The following is a 20,937-nucleotide window of genomic DNA, read 5'->3' as shown; positions in this document are numbered from 1 at the left end:
TCTCCATGTTGCCCAGGTTGGTCTCAAACTCCTGGCCTCAAGTGATCCTCCCACCTTGGCCTCCTAAAGTGCTGGGATTACAGGCGTGAGCCACCGCACCCAGCCCCAGCTTTTGTTTTTTAAGCAGTTGCTACAACACCATCATCTCCCTCCATACACACTTTGTGGTCCTGACAAGCCGGCACAGTGAGCCTGGCATCTCTGATGTGTTTAGACAGAGGAGGTGCCTGCTGGAGGGGAGGTGGTGTAGGGGTGAGGGAGCGAGGGAGTTCCTTGTGGTGAGGGGGCTGCTGCAGCCTTGGGAGGCTGTGGTTCCTCTTGCTCACCAGCATCTCCATTCCTCCATACCACTCCACATCCTGACATCTGCCGCTTCCTCATAACCACACCCTCTCCAGTCCAGGCACCCAGCATCACTGGCTTGGCCCTCTCCGCTTTTGGCCTCCTCACTGATCTCAGGGCTCGTGCATGCCCCTCACTCACCCTGCAGCCACAGTGATGCCAGCACCCTGCACAGATCCCCTCGGATCCCACCAAAACCACCAGCCCCTGCACCTCTATCTAAGGCCTGTGCTGGAGCCCACCCTGCCTGCCCCATCAAGAGGCCAGAAGTATTTGAGAATAGTGTCCATGTCCCGCTCAGTCCAGAAAAACCCACAACCAGTGGCTGAGGAAAGTTGGTGTATAAGTGCCCCAGCTCACTCCATCCAGGGAATAACTGTAGGACATATGCCACACTGGCTCCCAGAGTTCTACAGCAGGTGGAAGCTCCATTTGCACACAGAAGTGACTTGCTTGACCACATACACCTTCTTGGCTGCCTCCCTTTCCTGTCTCACTACCGTATCCCCTCACTGGTATTTTCTGGAGTCACCCCCGCAGGGGAAACTATATACTTGTGGATCTGTGCCTCAAGGTCTGCCTCTGAGGAAACCAGCTAAGACACACATCCGACTGTGTCATTGACTGGCTCACACTCTATTGACTCCTTGTAGCTAAGTCCTCCTCAACCTTCAGCCTTCAGCTTCAAAGATCACTTACTCCAGGAAGCCTTCCCTGACTGCCAGGTCTAGATCATGCCGTCCTCCACCCTTCTTCTGTAGTCCCCAGCGTTTCCTCATCATAGCACTGTGAAGCCACAAGCCATTTCTATCTTACTCATGATTGAATCAACTAGTCCAGCACCTGGCATAAATTTGATAAATAAAAAATATTGGATGGATGAGTAGATGGAAGATGAATGAGTGGATGAATGAACTCCACCAAGGAATTTTCCAGCCTCTGCTTGAACTCCCCCAGAGACAGAGAGTTCATTACCTCCTAAGGTAACTGTCCCACATTTAGAAGGTTCTAACCGTGAGCTCTCATATTACACAGAAGCGAACCTCCTACATAGAAGCCTACACAGTAGGCTACCTACCACAGAAGCCTAACATCCACTCCTGGTTGTGGCTCAAGGATTCTATATATGTAAAACTCTGGTTTTAGCCAAACGTGTTAGTCCTAGCTATTTGGGAGGCTAAGGCAGGAGGATCACTTGAGCCCAGGAGGTCAAGGCTGCAGTGAGCTATGATCGTGCCACTGCACTCACTCCAGCCTAAGCAACAGAGTGAGACCCAATCTCTAAAAATACATACATATGTACATAAATCTCTGGCCCTGTTTTCAATGTGGTTAGGCAGAAGGACCACTGGGCTGATTCCAGTCCATGCAGCAGCTTCCCCTCACTCTCCTTCCATGAAGGAGTCATGGAAGGGCCAGACACTGCCCAGGAGAAGGTGGAGCTGGGGCTGAGCCAGCCGCCCCTCTTCCCTGTAGCTGACAACAGAAGTGAGACCCCCCCAGTCCTGGGAGGGATGGATGCTCTTGGTTGTTTGCTCTTGATTCTTTGTTCCTCAATAGACCTCATCACCAACTGGGGTCAATTGCAGCTAGGGCAGCTGTTTCTCTGGGCAAAGCTGGTGCCCACTTGGCCTGGGCAGGTTCTGGCCACAGAGGGACAAGGTCTACCACCTTAGTCTGCTCACAGGATCTCCTCCCCTCTTTTCGCCTACACTGGCTGATGAGGTCCTTTCCAGTCTCGACTTCCACAGCTCAGCTGACCACAGCACTCCTAGGGCGGGGGCAGGCTGAGCATCTGCCAGGTTTTCACCATTGAGGACAGGAGGATGTGACTGGTGCAGTTGAGACCAAGGTCACAGGTGAGATTTTCAGGGGGTGGTTAGAGTTAGTGATGCACAGAGAGTCTCAGTCACAGACAGGATCCTGGAGAGCAGCCAAGGACTGACATCCAACCTAAGTCACAAATGAAAAGACCCCAGCCACACACTCACCGAAGACCCAGTCATAGAAACCAGTCCAATAGTATGAATTCCGACTTTGGTCCAAGACAGATTCCCAACCGCAATCAGTTCTCTTGTACATTGCAAGCACATAAAACTCTCCCTCCAGACTTGAGTTCCCAGCTGCAAATGAGGGGGCTGGAACTGTGATTTCTTTGCAGCTTTCAGCTTGGAGAGTCTCAGCCCTGATCCCACAAGCTGTCTAGTCCCTGACACTCAATGGCATGGCCTGGTGTGTCTGTCAGAGGTGTTTGAACCAGAGCGACTCCATCTTGAATAGTGGCTGGGTAAAATGAGGTTGAGATCTACCGGGCTGCATTCCTAGGAGGCTAGGCATTCTAAGTCACAGGATGAGATAGGAGGTCAGCACAAGAAACAGGTCACAAAGACCTTGCTGATAGGACAGGTTGTGGTAAAGAAGCTGGCCAAAACCCCTCAAAACCAAGATGGTAATGCAAGTGACCTCTAGTCTTCCTCACTGCTCATTATATGCTAATTACAATGCATTAGCATGCTAAAAGACACTCCCACCAGCGCCATGACAGTTGACAAATGTCATGGCAACGTCAGGAAGTTACTCTATATGGTCTAAAAGAGGGAAGCACCCTCAGATACAGGATTTGCCTGCCCCTTTCCCAGAAAACTCATGAATAATCCACCCTTATTCAGCATTTAATCAAGAAATAACCATAAAAATAGCCAACAAGCAGCCCTCGGGACGGCTCTGCCTGTGGAGTAGCCATTCTTTTGTTTCTATACTTCTCTGATAAGCTTGCTTTCACTTTATAGATTCACCTCAAATTCTTTCTTGCACGAGATCCAAGAACACTCTCTTGGGGTCTGGAACGGGACCCCCGTCCGGTAACAGGTGGGCCCAGCAGCCCTGCCCTCGCCAGTCTGCACAATGGGTACATCCCATGAACAACACCATCTTTCTCATGCTGGAAGAAGCCCTGATCCTATTAACTTTCTCTTCCCAAAGGCCCAGCTACTCAACCCTGCCCAAGCAGAATCAGAGCAGCTGCTGTTGTTTGGTGAGGCAGAATCAGAATATTTTGTTTATCGTGGGCTCCAACTGTGCATCTGCACTCATAGTTAATCTCCACAACAGCTGGTTCCCAGTTTCCTCTTAAAAGAGCAGTGACGTCAGCTTGCTGGCAGGCAGGACACTGGATTTTTCCCTGGGAAACCCAAACTCCTTGTGAGACTCAACCATCACAAGAGGAGGCTGACCCTAAAGAAAACATACTTGTCTCTCTCTCCTCTTTATGAAACTGCCTTTGCAAAAATTATAACAGTGAGAAAATTGTAAAAGTGAGAAAATTGTAACAGTGAGAAAATTGTAACAGTGAAAGAGATCTGATCTGACTAGCTCCCATCTTGCCTTTAACCTCCAAAGTGCCATTGGTCATTCCTGGGCTTGGGCCAAGCTAACTTTGGGAGAAATTTAGTTTACAGTCTAACTGATACTAGCCCTTCCCCAAAACTCAACTGCCTTGTAAAACTAATGAAAAACCATCAGGTTAGGAGGATAGGAGGAGCCTGAATTCTGCTAAGATGTAGGCATAAACGATTAACCCCCATTATTCCAAAGGGCACAAGATTTGCAACTTCCGCAATTACTCCTGCACATAACCTCACTAATGAAGAACACCTAAGACTGGCCTTTGGAGATGGTCTTTTAGACTCGCATTTCTGACAACCAGATGGCCCTGCCTGGACCCATGACTCTTGGCTCAACTGCTCCTGTGGTTCCCCCACTCCAGAGGCAGACTCAACAAGCACAGAGACCATTTTCCACACCTCTACAATTGCATCCCTAGCCAATCAGCAGCACCCATTCCCTTGCTGCCAAACTATCCTTGAAAAACCCCAGCCTCTGAATTTTCAGGGAGTACTGATTTGAGTAATACATCTTCAGTCACCCATTCAGCTGGCTCTGTGTGAATTAAACTCTTCATTGCAATTCCCCTGTCTTGAAAATCAGCTCTATCTGGGCAGCCAGCAAAATGAACCCACAGGGCATTTGGGGTTCATTTTCACAGTTACATTTATTCACAGGAATCAGCACCATCAGGCACTAGCACCTTCACACAAGGCTCTGCCAGTGGCAGAAGGCAGTAATTGTGAGGGGACATAGCTACTGCACACGCCTGTCCTCCACCATGGTAATGTGGGTTCTAGGACTTCATGTGATTTCATTTCGTAAAGCATTTTTCCAAGTTGGAGAAATGGAGAGACCTCACTCCCTTTCCCTGCCCTTCACTTCCATTATTTTTCTCTCACAAACACCAGAAGTAAAATACTAAAAAATATTTCTTGAGCACTTACTATAGTGTTTTAAGGACCATACATGCAACACATGTTGTTTTACATGACATGTAAATGCAACATGTATATGTAATACATATTAGCTCCTTTAGTCTTCCCAACAACGCCGTAAGGCAAATAAGGTTGGTGCAAAAGAAGTAATTGCGGTTTTTGCCATTACTTTTAAATGGCATTACTTTTGATGCCAAAAACCACAATTACTTTACTTTTAATGGCAAAAACCACAGTTACTTTTGCACCAACCTAATACTTATCCCCATTTTAGAAATGAAGTAGCCCAGAAAGCTCTGGCTTTTCCCCTCACATTTGCCCGGAACTTTCTCCAGCAGCTGCACTGCAGGACGCCTGAGTGCCCACAGCGTTCTCGCAGCCTCCCCTAACGCCATCCCTTCCTGGTCCTCACAGCCATCTTCAACACAGTGGCTGGAAAGGACTCACTTTAGGGGAATGTCCTTGGGGGGCCATCTCCCCATGCTACCCTGACACTTGCTTTTTTAAAAAGCTGATAAGATATACACAACACAGTATTTTTCATTTTAACCATTTTAACCATTCGTAAGTGTACAGTTCAGTCATATTAAATGCATTCACCACTATCTACACCTAAAATTTTTCAGGATCCTCAACAAAAACTCTGCAGCCATTAAAAAATGACTTTCCCTTAGCCTCTGGTAACCTCTTTTCTTTTTTTCTGTCTGTATGAATTATCCCTATTCTAGGTACGTCATATAAATGGAATCATGCAATATTTCTCTTGTTTCTGCTAATTTCAGTTAGCACAATTCTCAAGCTTTATCCGTGTTGTAGCATGTATCAAAATTTTATTCCTGCTGGGCACAGTGGCTCACACCTGTAGCCCCAGCACTTTGGGAGGCTAAGATGGGTAGATTACCTGAAGTCAGGAGTTCGAGACCAGCCTGGCCAACATGGCGAAAGCCTGTCTCTAATAAAAATATAAAAATTAGCCAGGTGCGGTGGTGGGTGCCTGTAATCCCAGCTACTCAGGAGGCTGAGGTGGGAGAACTGTTTGAACCTGAGAGGCAGAGGTTGCAGTGAGCTGAGATTGCGCCATTGCACTTCAGCCTGGGCGACAGAGTGAGACTCTTTCTTAAAAAATAACAATAAAGATAAAAAACGTTATTCCTTTTGTGGTTGAATGTATTCCATTGTATGTCTAGAGCGCAGTTTGTTTCTCCACTCATCCATCAATGGACAGACACTCGGTTTGTTTCCACCTTTGGCTATTGTGAATAACACTGCCGTGAACATTGACTTGCAAGTATCTATTTGAGTCCCTGCTTTCAACTCTTTTAAATATATACCAAGGAGTGGAATTGTTGGGTCATATGGTAGTTCTATGATTAACTTTGTGAGAAACCACCAAACTGTTTTCCACAGCCTGCTTCTAGCTTCTTAGCTAGCCTCTGCCTTGGCCTTCCTGAGCCCACCTTACCACCTGTGAACCCCAAATATCTGAGACAGGTCTCAGTAAATGTCATTATTTTGCCAAAGTTAAGGGCGTGCGTGTGTGACACAGCCTCAAAGGTCCTGGGAACATGTGCCCAAGGTGGTCGGGGCACAGCTTGGTTTTATACATTTTAGGGAGACACGAGACATCAATCAACATAAGTAAGATGAACATCGGTTCGCTTCTGAAAGGCAGGACAACTCGCAGTGAGGAGGGGACTTCCCAGTCATAAGGAGATAAGACACAAATGGCTGCATTATTCTGAGTTTCTGATTAGCCTTTCTAAAGGGGGCAATTAGATACTCATTCATCTCAGTGAGCAGAGGGATCACTTTGAAGAGAATAGGAGGCAGGTTTGCCCTAAGCAATTCCCAGCTGGCTTTTCCCTTTGGCTTAGTGATTTTGAGGTCCCAATAATTAATTTCCTCTCACACACCCATGAGATCAGGACTTGACCAGGGGTCCTGCTCAGCTCCCCAGCATCAGGGAGTCCACCCTCTACTCAGGAAGGCCTTTGCAGCCACCGCCCCACTACACTGCCTTCACTTAAGCTGTCCTCTGGAGTAGAGGCCCTGGCCAGGAGGGGAGAACGGGAAGCTGCATGGGTGGGCACCTACACTGGGTCCCAGGCTTCTCTCCCTGGTACCACCTCCTTCTGTTGATGCCTCTCTGTCTCCATAGCCCCTGCACAGGCCTGGCACAGCACACTGATGAATGAATGAATGAATGCTGACATGTTCCCACTTCACCTCACCCCCTCACAGGACTGGGAGCTCATGGAGGGTAGGGCCCACAGCTTGTTCATCCCCACAAAGCCTGGTCTGAAAGGGAAATTCACAAACAAGAAAACGTTTGTTGGAACAAAGTGAATTAAAATGACTGAGAACTGAGAACAGATTGTTGGAGGGGTAGGGGGAAGGAGAACAAGAGAGAGAGAGAGAGAGTGGGGGAAAAAGAGGAACTCCAAGCCCTGCTCCTGAGAAGAAGCTAAGAAGAGGTGGCCTGGGTTCCTGTCCCCTCCCCTCCCACCTCCTCATCTTCAGGGCTCCCTTGCAGACAGGAGCAGCCCCCTTCTCACTGCTTCTCTCTCACCCAGAAAGGCCAGCTCTTCTCCTTTTTACCTGGAAACGGTTGGAGACTCACAGTTGAGGGAGACAATATTTTTGGAGGCAGGGACTTGGCCCAGAGCCAGCTGAGGTTCCCTGCCCCTGGCACACATGCCTAAGAGGCACAAACTCATCACAAATGCCAAGCACTTTCAGGGGTTTTCGTGTGTTTACCTATACTCACCTAAGTGCCTACTGTGGAACAGGCCCTGCATAAATGCTTGACCTCACTTTATTTTCCTAAGGGCCTCTTATACATGAGGAAGCTGAGGCTCAGCGAGGTCTGATAGCTTGCCCAAAGTCCCCCGCTCACTTAATTACTGCAAAGGGTAGGATTTGGACAAGCAGCATCTGCAGTCAACGGCACTGGGTATGTCCTCCCCTCAGCTGCTGCAGGGCCTGAGGCGGTGCCCGGGTGCCCTAAGTCACCCTTCTCCTCCTGGCCAGGGCAGAGCGGACTCCTCAGGGCCCTCCCTCCACACCAGTTAATCTTAGCTTCTCTGGCTGTTGCTCCCTACTCTCCTGGGCGTTTGGAAGTGACGCCCACAGGTGGCATACAGTGCCAGCTCTCTGGGGGCCAGAGCTAGGGGCACTCACTGAGCAGACCCCAGCTCCCATGCCCTCTCTTGGGACCAGAAGAAGGTGGGCAAGACTGGAAATGGGAATTTCAGGGAGCTTGCGGGAAAAGTAATGAGTGTGCCCCGAGTGTCAGGCACCATGCCAGGCACGCCGGACCCCCTCTCTGTCATTCCAACCCTCTCAGCTGGCAGTGAGGACCTCACAGGCAGAACAGGAGGAGAGCTAGCTCCAGGCCATATGTGGATGGGCCAGAAGGCCCCAGTCCCCGCACTCGCACCCTCCCTCTCTCGGGAAGCTGAGGGCCGAGGGAGGGGCCAGGTCTCCAGTCTGCCAGAAGCCCCTCCCCACCGCTAACAGAGCAAGCTGGGCACGGGAAACGTGAAGAGCCCAGGTCTAAGCCGGAGCCTGCAGTCTAGACATGAACATCCGTTTATGATTTAAAAAACAAAACTAAAACAAGGTTTTCGGACCCCACGACATGGCAAATGAGATGGCAAGGAATTATGTAACTTTCTGAAGAACCCAAATTGCTTTCAAGTTTTTTTGGAAACCATTTAGACCGTGCAGTTTTGCTTATTAAGCAAACCATGCAGATTAGTTTACAAACCCTGAGTAAGTAATCCCTCGTGACTCTGACATGCTCCTGGAAGCTGGTGCTGCAAAGACCCCTGTGGGGTGATGCAGTAGCTCATTCTTGCTCATTATCTGTAGTATATTTGAAAATAACACTGTTGCCAGAAAAAGAGGGGTACGGATCCAGACCCCCAGGGACAGTTCCTGGGTCTTGTGCAGGAAAGAACTGGGAACAAGTCACAGAGCACACCAAAAGAAATAAATGCATTGGAAACTCCTTCGTTACAGAGTAGGGCATCCTCAGAAAGCAGGAGGAGGAACGCACCCTCCTTTGTTAGTGTTTCCACTTATAAGAAACAGGCGGGACCCTCCTTTGTTAGTGTTTCCACTTATAAGAAACAGGCCGGGCACAGTGGCTCACACCTGCTTTGGGTAGCCAAGGTAGGCGGATTCCTTGAGCCCAGGAGTTCAAGACCAGCCTGGGCAACACGGTAAAGATCTGCTTCTACAAAAAATACAAAAAATTATCCCGGCTTGGTGGTGAGTGGCTGTAGTCGCAGCTACTCGGGAGGCTGAGGTCGAAGGATCACCAGAGCCCCAGGAAGTCAAGGTTGCTGTGAGCCGTGATGGTGCCACTACACTCCAAACTGCACTCCAGCCTGGGCAACAGAGTGAGACTGTCTCAAAAAAAAAAAAAAAAAAAAAATGTGTAAAGAGGGTTGTATTTTTAGAACATTTGGACATTCTGCCGGCTCGGTGGGAGATGTCCTGTATGGCCATAAATATTTTGGAGTTATAATTGGTGGTCAGCTTAGAACATGGCTATTTCCAGACCATAAGCACTAACCTTATAGGTGCCTTGTGAGTGCCCAGCTATTCATTTTAAGATGGAGTCACTCTAGTCATGTTTTATTAAACCAGAGGCCTAATAAGCAGGGGTTCCTCTAACAATACTAGGACTTTCTAGAAAAGGCTTCATGATTGAGACTTTCTCCTGTAATTATGTCTCCCAGCTATTTCCTAAAGGCATTTGTTCATTGGTTGTCTTTGTTGTTCTTTGTTCAACAGAACTGGGCATAAGGGTCCTTCCCGATACCATCTGGAGTAGACAGTGTTCCCAAAGCCTTCCCAGACCAGAAGTGTGGGGTGGGCTGAGCCCCTTATGCTGAGTGTCCTTCAGCAAGTGGCTTCCCCTCCGAGTCCCCAGCTCCTCGTGTGCAGCCTGTGCACGTTACCAGTGAAAGCAGGCTTTGAGATCACACATGTGCTCGCCTGTGGGAGGCCCTAATGTAAAAGCAGCTCCAGGCTTTCTCAGAGCCACACTGGAAAGGCCTCTGCTTCTGGGTTGACGTCTGTCCTGCCCCAGCTCCTCTGACGGCTGGGAAATCCTGCCTGTGCTGAGGGGTGTCTGGGGGGAAAGTATTATCAATTCTATTTTAGAGATGAAGGGATTGAGGCCAGGAGAGTGGAGCGACTCACTCAGGAAACACTCACGGACTGTCCTGTGTGCAGTGCCATGGGGACGCAGAGACACACCCGTCCGTCTGCAAATGGCTTCTGTGGTTGCGGCTGTTCTCACCTCCCGCCAAGAGACCTGCTCCGGCAGGGGCCAACTTTCCCTTGCCAAAAATCTTCCCTGGAAAATCTCTTTGTGAAGCTATGACCTTGCCTGTCCTCAGCCAAGGAGACAGTGGGAGAACATCAGCCACCCGGGAAGGGGGTAGGGGCAGAGGGCGGTCCAAGGGCCTGGTCCCACTGCAATGGCCTGGTACTCAAGGCAGGCAGGGAGGGAGGGAGGGTCCTAGGCAACCCCAAGGGGATAGTGTCATCTCGCATGGCCACAGCCTTCCCCCCAGGAACTCCACAGCACCCTCCCCCCACAGGATTTCCATGGACCCCTCCAGCACCTAGGACTTAGATGTGCCCACCTACCCGGAGCTTCCACACCTCCCCTAATCCCCAACACCCAGGGCTTCCCTCCCAAGGGGTTGGAAGCAGCAGGATGCTTTGGCCACTCAGAGCCTGTGTGCTTTGAATTCTTTTTCAAAGTCCTTTTATAAATTTAGCCAAAAGAGCAATAACATAACCTTCCCATGGGAAGTACAAACACATCCAAGTTCATTCCCGTCTTTCAAGCCCAGAAAACAGCCATAGGCAGCCACCTCAATGGAAATGCCACCTCAATGGAAATGCCACCTCAATGGAAATGCCACCTCACGCCCAGGCAGCCCCAGGACATGTCTTTTTGGGGAGAACTCACCAGAGCTGCCAGGACAGAAGCCTCAGCAGCTAGTTCTCAGTGTCAAGCAAGGCTTCCAAATGCTGGGCACAGTGATGTGTGTGTCGCCAGTCATGGACAAAGTGAGCAAAATAAGGACAGTGTAGTGTCTTAAAGCCACTTCATCTAAAAATTAAAATAATAATAATAATAATAAAAAACAGTAAAATAGGCAAAGGTGACCAAGGAAAAAATTATGTAAAATTTCATAAACATTGAAATGGAGAATGGGGACAAAAATACAGACGCAGAGGAGGCATTTTGGTTTTTTTTCTGGAGACAGGGTCTCACTCTGTTACTCAGGTTGGAGTGCAGTGGTGCAATCCTAGCTCACTGTAGTCTTGAACTCCTGGGCTCAAGTGATCCTCCCACCTCAGCACCTTGAGTAGCTAAGACTACAGGTGAGTGCTACCACTCTGGGGGGTGAGGTGTAGAAGGGGAGTGTTAGCTATGTTGCTCAGGCTGGTCTCGAGCTCGTGGTCTCAAGCACTCCTCTCACCTTGGCATCCCAAAGTGCTGGGATTACAGGCATGAGCCACCACACCAAGCCAAAAATCTTTTTTTTTGACACGGAGTCTCGCTCCATCACCCAGGCTGGAGTGCAGTGGCGCGACCTCGGCTCACTGCAACCTCTGCCTCCTGAGTTCAAGCGATTCTGCCTCAGCCTCCTGAGTAGCTGGAACTACAGGTGTGCACCACCATGACTGGCCAATTTTTATATTTTTAGTAGAGATGGGGTTTCACCATGTTGGCCAGGCTGATTTTTAACTCCTGACCTCAAGTGATCCTCCTCCCTCAGCCTCCCAAAATGCTAGGATTACAGGTGTGAGCCACCATGCCTGGCTTGAACATCTTGAAAAAGATTGCTGTCTATGTGTTACTCTAAGAAAATGTTGCCTTTTTTTTTTTTTTTTTTTTTTTTTTTACCAAAACTGACCCAAGGGAAAGTAAGAAGCCCGAAAAGACTAATAAACATAGAAGAAAAAAAGTTTATGAAAAATTCGTACCTAAAAAAAGGCCAGTCCAATATTGAGTTCTATGAAAACTTCAAGCAACAGATGATCCACAAGTTATGTGAACTATTCCAAAATGTCGAAAAAGACAAAACCACCTAACACATGTATAAAGCTATCATAACCCTGACAACAAAGTTCAAAAGGATAACATGGTGAAAAAAACACTCATAAACATAGTCGCAAATATCCTAAATCAAATATTAGAAATTCAGTTTCAGCAATATGATAGAAGAAAACACCATGACCAAGTAATAAACATTTAAGTGTTGGCAGCAAGCCCCCCAAAATCTGGCCAGAAACTGGCCCCAAGACTGGCCATAAACCAAATCTCTGCAGCACTGTAACATGTTCATAATGGCCCTAATGCCCACGCTGGAAGGTTGTGGGTTTACGGGAATGAGAGCAAGGAACACCTGGCCTGCCCAGGGTGGAAAACCGCTTAAAGGCATTCTTTTTTTTTTTTTTTTTTTTGTTTTTTTTTGGGGGGGCTCGCTTTTTTGCCCCCCCGGTGAGTGCAGTGGCCGGATCTCGGCTCACTGCAAGCTCCGCCTCCCGGATTTACGCCATTCTCCTGTCTCAGCCTCCCGAGTAGCTGGGACTACAGGCGCCCGCCACCTCGCCCGGCTAGTTTTTTGTATTTTTTAGTAGAGACGGGGTTTCACTGTGTTAGCCAGGATGGTCTTGATCTCCTGACCTCGTGATCCACCCGTCTCGGCCTCCCAAAGTGCTGGGATTACAGGCTTGAGCCACCGCGCCCGGCCTTAAAGGCATTCTTAAGCCGCAAACAATTAGCATGAGCGATCTGTGTCTTAAGGGCATGTTCCTGCTGCAGTCAACTAAATCCAACCTATTCCTTTAATTTGGCCCATCCCTTCGATTGCCATAAGGGATACTTTTAGTTAATTTAACATCTATAGATACAATGCTAATGACTGGTTTGCTGTTGATAAATATGTGGGTAAATCTCTGTTCGGGGCTCTCAGCTCTGAAGGCTGTGATACCCCTGATTCCCCACTTCACACTTCTATATTTCTGTGTGTGTGTCTTTAATTCCTCTAGCGCCGCTGGGTTAGGGTCTCAGCATTTAAGAATGTAGGCCTGGTGCGGTGGCTCACACCTATAATCCCAACACTTTGGGAGGCTGAGGCGGGCAGATCACCTGAGGTCAGGAGTTCGAGACCAGCCTGGCTAATACGGTGAAACCCTGTTTCTACTAAAAATACAAAAATTAACCAGCTGTGAGATACCTGCAGTCCCAGCTACTAGGGAGGCTGAGGCAGGAGAATAGTTTTAACCCAGGAGGCGGAGGTTGCAGTGAGTTGAGATCATACCACTGCACTCCAGCCTGGGTAACAAAGCGAGACTCCATCTCAAAAAAAAAAAAAAAAAAAAAAAAATACAAAGCTTAGTCAACATTGAAAAATCTGCTAATGTACTTTTTAAAATTAACATATTAAAGGAGAAACTATATGACCACCTCAATAGATGTCAAGAAAACATTTTTAAAATTAAAAATCTATTTATAATTTTTTAAAATCTGCAAACCAGGAATAAAAGAAAATTTCTTTAATTTGACTATGTGCCTACTTGAAACCTAGATCAAAAATTACATTTAGTGGTGAAATATTCCCATAAGACATAGAAAGTATAAGAATGGTCACTATCCTAAATATTGTACAGGAAGGTCTGGCCTTTATAACAAAAGACAAGAAAAGGAAATACTAATTATAAATATTAGAAATAAATTAAATAGTTATTATTTGCAGATAATATCATCACCTATCTCCAAAACCCAAGACAAGTTTTCAAAAACTTAGTTATTAAGTGAGTTCAAGAATATGGCCAAATTCAAACAAAAAGAAATATTTATTTTTTCCTACATGAGCATTAATTAGTCAATCAGAAACTATAATAGAAAAAAACATAATTTCAGCCGGGCACGGTGGCTCACGCCTGTAACCCCAGCACTTTGGGAGGCCAAGATGGGCGGATCACGAGGTCAGGAGATTGAGACCATCCTGGCTAACACGGTGAAACCCTGTCTCTACTAAAAATACAAAAAAAAAAAAAAAATTAGCCGGGTGTGGTGGCGGGCGCCTGTGGTCCCAGCTACTCAGGAGGCTGAGGCAGGAGAATGGCGTGAACCCAGGAGGCGGAGCTTGCAGTGAGCCAAGATCATGCCACTACACTCCAGCCTGGGCGACAGAGCCAGACTCCGTTTCAAAAAAAAAAAAAAAAAGAGAAAAAGAAAAAAACATAATTTCAAAAAATAAACAATTACTAAATTTCATGAGAAATAGGTATGACTTAAAAGAGGAGTATTAATAACTTTTATTATTAAAAGACACAAAAGAAACCTTAATAAACATAGGAAAAAACCTATTCTTTAATGGGAACACACAATATTATAAAAGTGCCCATTCTCCCTAAATTAGTCAATAAATTAAATGTAATTTCAATCAAAATACCAAGATGAGATTTTTAAATAGAAGTCCATATGCTGGTTCTAAAATCCATCTGGAAATGAAAGTACACTAGAACACTCCAGAAGTATAGAAGAATGAAAAAGAAAGAATGAATGAAAGAAGGAGAGAATGAGGATGGGAGACAGGAGGAAGAAAGAGCAAGAACTTGAAAAGACCTCCAAAAAATCAATGGCGAGAGCAGAGTACAGATATAGAAGATGTCTCCCTTGCAATGACAGAAAACCCAACCCAGCTCACAAAGGGATCTGGGTTGTCGGTTAAAAGTTTTGTGGGCATAGGGGTAACCTGGCTCTAGACATGATAGGATATGGAAGCTTAAGGGCAACATCAGTTGCCTCAGCTCAATTCCATTGACCTTGTTGTGTTGGTTTCATTTTCATATTTGTTTTCACCTTGTGGCTGTATGACAACTGCAGCCGTGTCTGGCCTCTCCCTTTAAGTTCCACAAGAATAGTTAAGACTATTCCAGTCACTCAGACATATGTCAGGGATAAGCTCTGATTGGGTGTAATTGGCTGGCTGAGCACATGGCCAGCCCTGGGCCAATGGCAGTGCCAAGACAATGAGATGCACAAATTGGCTCAAGCCTTGGTTCTTGTTCTCCTGGGGATGGGAAAAATCAGACATGGTTATCAGAAGGATGAATGGAGGCCAGGAGCAACAACAACCCTGTGTCTACTCTACGGACTCAGGTATAAGTGCTTATTTCACATATGATGAAAACCGTACTTCCAGTAGTAGGAAAATGTGACTACTCCATAAATAACGTACGCCAGCCTGGTGCAGTGGCACGTGCCTGTGGTCACAGCTACTTGGGAGGCTGAGGCAGGAGGATTGCTTGAGGCCAAGAGGTCGACACCAGCCTGAGCAACATGGCAAGATCCCATCTCTAAAATAATAATAACAAAAAATAATAAACGTGGGCCAACTGGATATCCATCTTGGGAAAAAAAAATTCACTATCTCATGTTATTCGCAAAAAACTATTCCAGATGAATTAAAGCATTAAACATAAAAGACAACACTGTAGAAATATTCAAAGAGAACAGGAAAGAGATCTATAACCTTGGATAGGGAAGGCCTGCTTACGTAAGTCACAAAATACATCATGTGTAAATTTAACAACTTCTCTATGACAAAACACACTAAAAACGTTACAAGACCTGAGACAAACTGGGAGAAAGAACTGACTGTATATCTATCTACCTACCCACAGAACAAATTATACTAAAATTTCATGCCTGGTAATTAAAAAAAGACAACCTAGTAGAAAAACGGGCATATACGTAACAGAATAAATTCAAACGGCCAGTAAACATATGAAAGGATGTTCCAACCTCGTTACTAATCTGGAAAAGTCAAGTTAAGATAAAAATAAAAGACTTTTTTCTTATCAGATTGGCAAAAATTAAAAGGATTGGCGACCTCAAATGTTAAGGCGGGAATGGGGAAATGGATACTTTCATAAACTGTGAAAGGCCATGAGTGTGTAATTCAGCTTAGATGCCGTCAATTAGTTCAAAGAAAGAATGACAATTACTTTTGAAGAGCAAAGACACTGTGCAGGTTTGTTGATGGTGAGGTGGGCAGATGTGGGGAAAGGAAAGAATAGCCAAGAAGGGGTGCAAAGTGAAACTCAAAAGGCCCGTAGATAATCTACCAATATGACTCAGAGGACACAAGCCATTTCCCATTCTTGTGGCTGTTGAGGGGAACCTCTTGAAAGGACACAGCGATTTAAATAACATCAAGTCAGAGAACCACAAGAATTTGACGGAGGGCTTTCAAAGTCATCATGCTTTCCCCTCAGTCTCCTCCCCGAATCACCCCAGCCTGGGCACTCTTCCAGGATCCACCTTTCTTTGCCCCCAACCTGTCATCGAAAATGGCAGAGAGGATTCCCATATCCAGCCCTGAAATGAGCAAGGGCTTGGCATCAGACATGGGTACCTCTAGCTATAAAATAACACCTTGTGGTATTGTTGGAGGCTTGGACGAGATGATGATTGTAAAAGAAATCAGATATAATGCTTGACAAAGTAAGTCCAACTTCACTATTAGTTAAAAGGACATCATAAAATTAAACAAATATGAGATTATATTCTGAGTCATAAAACTGAGGTCAGCTCCAGCATAGACTGAGACACACAGGAATGGAGAGGACAGGCTCTGAGAGAGCATGTGTATCTAATGGTATTTTAAAGCTAAAAAATAAATGCAACATATATGATAAAGTTACCATCTTAACAAATCAATAGGAAAGAGGTCAAGTGTGGTGGCTCGCCCTCTAATCCCAACAGCTTTGGAGGCACCGACTGAGGTGGCTAGAGAATCACTTGAGCCACAGGGAAGTTTGAGACAACAGTTCCCTGACCCATGGCCACCATCATGGACAGGACTGCCCCCTCTCTTGAGAAAAAATAGAAGGGCAATTCAAAAATTAGCTGAGCATGGTGGCATGTGCCTATAGTTCCAGCTACTCTGGAGGCTGAGGTGGGAGGATCACTTGAGCCTAGGAGTTTGAGGGTTCAGTGCTAGCCTTCATGATTGACAAACCAGCTGCACTCTAGCCTGGTTGTGACAAAGTGAAGACTGGGCTGTCCCAGAAGTCTGAGCACAGAAAGCTATCTGGGGAAACACCTGCGAAGAACAAAGGAGGAAATGGAAGGCAGCAGGAAGGGCCTTCAGACCACAGTGTGGCTCTAATACCCACAAAAAGAGAGAGGCAAAGAAGAGCCAGAGAAATAAAATAAAATTCTAAGCCCCTCAACTGACCAAATGGACCACCTCTTGGCCTAGGGGACCCCCAAGAAACCTTAAAAATGGAATTCCCGGCCATGATAGAACATGAAGTTGGACAGGCCTCATTATGCCCCCTCCCTCGCTAACCATTAGGCTTTCTTCTGTAAGGGTTAAACAGAAACCACTGCTTCACACTGGAACCAACCAACTGCCTAACACAGCCCCTCCCCTTTTGCAGCTTGACACACAACCACTAAGCATTCCTTCCTGATTAAAAAAAAAAAAAAAAAAAAAAAAAAAAGCCACTGACCACAGAGTGGTTCTGGCCAGTCTACAGAAGCTGCACCCAGAGGGCCTTCATGTCCTCTGCTTCCTTTTTTAATGTAGAGGGCCTAACTGTAATCTAACTGTAATACATTTAAATGTCAGGTCTCCACCCCATAGTGAACCTGGGACACGTTACATGCATGTTATCTTACTACAAATGCCCTTGCCTCCCCTTTGTGAATATTTATTGCTGCTCCTATAACCTGTTGAATATGTGTGTCTGGACACCCTGTTCAGCATAAATCCCTGTCTTGTTCTCCCCACCTTTGAAGTGTCTGTTTCTGGCTTCTGGCCAGAGGCTACGTTTCCCAGCCCATCAGAATGACTACCCAGCAGGCAGCAACCCTTTATGAGAAATAAAGCTCTCCCTTCCAAATGTGTATGAACCTCATCCTTCCTCAGTAGACACAACAAGCCTGACACTGCAGAGTAGCTCTGGGCAACTCTTGGTCAGACCAAAGGGGAGGCTCCCAGCCAGGCTGCAGGATGGAGGGGCAGACACAGCCAGCTCTATATCCCTGCCCTGCTCAGTTAGCAGCCTGTGGGTGGAGTGTGCTAGATGGGGGACCAGGGCCTTGGCACGAACACTGTGTTGCATCCAGAGGTGCAATTGCTGGAAAGTGGTCCAACTGTTCTCTCTGCAGCAGCAGCAGGTTGTCCTGAGGGGAGAAGTGAGTGGTGCACCCCTATGGAGGACACAGAGGGAGCTTCCAGGGCTCCCTGGGCAGCCTCCTAGTCCCAGTCCCTGCTGCATTCCTGCCAGGGCCCTCTAATGGTTTCATATATATATTTACATATATATATTTACACATATATCTATCTATATATATATTTTTTTGAGATAAGAGTCTCTCTCTTTCACCCAGGTTGGAGTGTGGTGGTGCAATCTCAGCTCACTGCAACCTCTACTGCCCAGGTTCAAGCGATTCTCCTGCCTCAGTGTCCCGAGTAGCTGGGATTACAGGTGCCTGGCACTAATTTTTATGTTTTTAGTAGAGACAGGGTTTCACCATCTTGGCCAGGTTGGTCTTGAACTCCTGACCTCGTGATTCCACCCACCTCAGCCTCTCAAAGTGCTGGGATTACAGGTGTGAGCCACCACGCCCGGCAGTCATATTTTTTACACTCTCCCTCTTTGCTTAAGCTAGCTGGGGCTATTTTCTGTAACATGTCACCCAAAGGGGTCTAATTATTACCTGCGCAAAGATTTGTGTTTGAAGACATTATTTGAAGTATTGTTATAAGTTTTAACATTAAAAACCCCAGTGCAAGTCTATATATCTTGCTAGAGGTTTGAATTACACAGGTGTATGCATTTGCAAAAACTCATCAAATGGGCTGGACGCAGTGGCATATGCCTGTAATCTCAGCACTTTAGGAGGCTGAGCTGGAGCTGGATGGATCATTTGAGGTCAGGAGTTCGAGACCAGCCTGGCCAACATGGTGAAAACTGCCTCTACTAAAAATACAAAAATTGTAAGTAAGATTGGCCAGGTCCAGGTGCATTCTGCCTCTGCGCAGTGAATAAATCATGATGACATGGGTTTTGCAAAAGAGAAAGATTTATTTGCAAGAGCAATACATGAGGAGGTGAGAGAACAGCTCTGAAAACCACCCCCACCCGACCCCTGAGGATAAAGGTTATGGATATTTACAGGTAGGGGAAGTGGGATGTTGGCATTGGGAAAAAATGAAGTCACAGGTTCCTCCTGAGCAAGGGTAGTCAGGCTTCAAGGCACTTCATAGGGTGCATGAACAAAAATGGCAGCATTTGCATGATCTGAGGGTGGAGTTGTCAGCCCTCTGACATCAAAAGGCCACCCCTTGGGCACTTGGGCAGTCTCGGGTGAAGGATCGGGGTCTCAGCTAGTTTGAACTGGACAGGCGCTGGCCAAGTTCCTAAAAACAACTGAAGTGAACATTACCATGGTGACCTAGGAATGTTATCTATAAAGTAGCCAGTGACAATTAAGTTCCAGTGTTCAGCGGCGAGGCCTTCAGCTACCACGGCCTTCAACTTCATAGAAAAAGCTTGGGAGGGGGAGAATAAAAGAAGCAAGCCAAAGCAAGCAGGGTAGGTAGACCTGATGGAATCAGCCCGTTTTCAATGTTGTGTGTAAAGAACTTAGCGCAGGCCTCAGCACACAGTCAGTGCCCGACAGACCCTGGCATCTGCCCTGCCCTCCTTTAGGCCAAGGTGGAAAGGGAGAAGTGCTTTTTCTCCTTTTCCCTTAGGCTGCCTAGAGGCAAGAGGGGCAAGGATCAGTCTGCTATTGCAAAGGAAGGGACACCATCCAGAGAAGGCAGTGACTAGCCAAGGTCCTCAGCAAGCTCTAGAATTAAAGTCAGTCTGGAGCTTCCTGTCCCAAACCTGCTGTCCTGGGCAATGCAAAGGAGGTAGGTTTTCTGGAAGCCAGGTCGTCTGCCCTAACCCAACTGCAACACATTTATGGAAATGCCGGCTACACTCTCCCAGGGCCGATGTGCCAAGCGTTCTCCTGCTGTTGGCTTCCTCTGGGAAACCACCAAGTTAACCTTCCCAATGACTCTCCCTGGCCCACCAACCCCACCTCTGCTCTCATCATTGGATAATTCTGCATGGCTTCCCCCAAGAAATACTAAGAAATGCCTTCATCCCTCTTACTGGCTCCTCTAATGCCAGAGGACAGCTGAGCTGAGGTGCTGCATTCTGAGAGCCAGTGGTGCCCTCTGCCCCTGACCCCTGCCATCAGTCATGAGTAATGTCACTTCCATACCACTAACTCAGATACTCCTCAGATGGACTCTTCTGCTCCAGGACTCCTAATAACATACCCTACAGAACAAGATAATTTCTGCAGTGAGCACCTGCTGTGTGTAAGGCTCAGCAATAGGAACTTCACAGCCATAAACTCTGATCCTTCCACTTACCCTACAAAATAAGCATTTTCTTTCTTTCTCTTTTTCTTTCCTTTCTTTTTTTCTTTCTTTTTCTTTCTTTTCTTTCTTTCTCTCTCTCTTTCTTCTTTCTTTCTTTTTTTTTGAGATGGAGTCTCACTCTGTCTCCCAGGCTGGAGTGCAGTGGCATGATCTTCACTCACTGCAACCTCTGCCTCCCAGGTTCAAGTGATTCTCCTGCCTCAACCTCCTGAGTAGCAGGGATTACAGGCACCCACCACCATGCCCAGCTAATTTTTGTAGTTTTAGTAGAGATAGGGTTTCACCATGTTGTCCAGGCTGGCCTTGAACTCTTGACCTTAGGTGATTCACCGACCTCGGCCTCCCAAAGTGCTGGGATTACAGGCATGAGCCACCACATCTGGCCCAAAATAAGCATTTTAATCCCACTTACAGTTGAGGACATTGTGTCTCAGAGAGGCAGTGTGATTTACCCAAGCTCTTTTGAACTACTTCACTGTGGGGATGGATGCTGAAACCACGCTTGCTGGCTGAGCAGGAAGGGGTGTGTGTAGCACATAGTATTAGGTGGCCAGAGAAGCAGGCGGGGATGCCACACAGCCTGGGACAGCACAGAGAGGAGAAAGGCCCAAACACCCACGGGGCTGCATGGGTCACAATGATACCTTTTAAAACCAGAGCCCAGGGAGGAGTGAGAACAGGGAGGGAGATAAAGATACTGGCTGAATTTTCACAACTAGTGGATGGTTACACTGTACTTGGGTGAATAAAGGATGAACAGCTTTTTGTAA

Source organism: Papio anubis, chromosome 11 (assembly GCF_008728515.1).
Source record: "Papio anubis isolate 15944 chromosome 11, Panubis1.0, whole genome shotgun sequence".
NCBI classification, from domain to species: Eukaryota; Metazoa; Chordata; class Mammalia; order Primates; family Cercopithecidae; genus Papio; species Papio anubis.
Note: the sequence above shows the minus strand (reverse complement) of the source record.